This window comes from Bison bison, unplaced genomic scaffold (genome assembly GCF_000754665.1).
Source record: "Bison bison bison isolate TAMUID 2011002044 unplaced genomic scaffold, Bison_UMD1.0 scf7180017861322, whole genome shotgun sequence".
NCBI classification, from domain to species: domain Eukaryota; kingdom Metazoa; phylum Chordata; class Mammalia; order Artiodactyla; family Bovidae; genus Bison; species Bison bison.
Genome location: NW_011491894.1, coordinates 17,882 through 18,988, shown reverse-complemented (window position 1 = coordinate 18,988; position 1,107 = coordinate 17,882).

Sequence of the window (1,107 nt, the reverse complement as noted above, 5' to 3'; positions counted from 1 at the left end):
GCATGAAAGTGAAAAGTGAAAGTGATGTCGCTCAGTTGTGTCTGACTCTTAGCGTCCCCATGGACTTCAGCCTACCAGGCTCCTCCATCCATGGGATTTTCCAGGCAAGATTTCTGGAGTGGGGTGCCATCGCCTTCTCCAAGGGTACTCTAGTACTGTGTAATCACCAAAAGTTCTGAAAGTTTTTCTGAGAGCAGCTGAAATATTGTTTTAGTGAAACCGTCATACAAAACGCACATAAGAACAATCAAGTTGATGATGAAAAACTGTATTTAGTAACTGGGATGGTTTTGCCTCCCTTTGATGCTCTCAGGCATATGACTCTTATTTAAAAGTCCTTCTGGGACTTTCCTGGTGGTCCAATGGTTAAGAGTCCACCTGCCACTACAGAGGACATGGGTTCAATCCCTGGTCCAGGAAGATAACCACAAGCCACATTCCATCTAAGCTGTGCACCACAACTGCTGAACCTATGATATTAGAGCCCATGGTCTAGAGCCTATGGTCTGCAACAGAAAGTAGCCCTACTCTCTGCAACTAGAGAAAGCCCATGCACAGCAAGGAAGATCCTGCACAGCCAAAAATAGATAGATAGGTAGATAGATAATTTTTTTAAAATAAAGTCCTTTCGTCTCCTCAGAAGGCACCTACAATAACAGGTTCTATAGCACCCTCCATGGGTCTCACCCTTCAGTGCAACAAAAAATATTACATTTCAGTGCTGAGGGCATCAAGTAACATTTTTAGGAACTTCCATGTGGTTTTTGAAATACTTTAAATGAGAGCTACGTTTTAAAATATATCAACTATTTAAAAGAACCTCTACAGTATTAGAGTGTAGGACTCTAGTGGGATTTCAAGTGTCAGAAAAAAAACAACCACAATATTACTGATAGTAAAAATTGCCTCTTCAAACTAACACTAACAGAATTGCTATTATAATTATGAAGCTGTTTCAAAATAATAATTCACAATAACCTACTAATTATTCCCTAGGAATCTCTTGGAAATGAACATGTTTGGAACCTTCAGTTATTGGGTCCCTAATGACTTGAGAATGTATATAAAAGTCCTTGGTTCTATTGGTGAAATTATTCATCTAGGTAA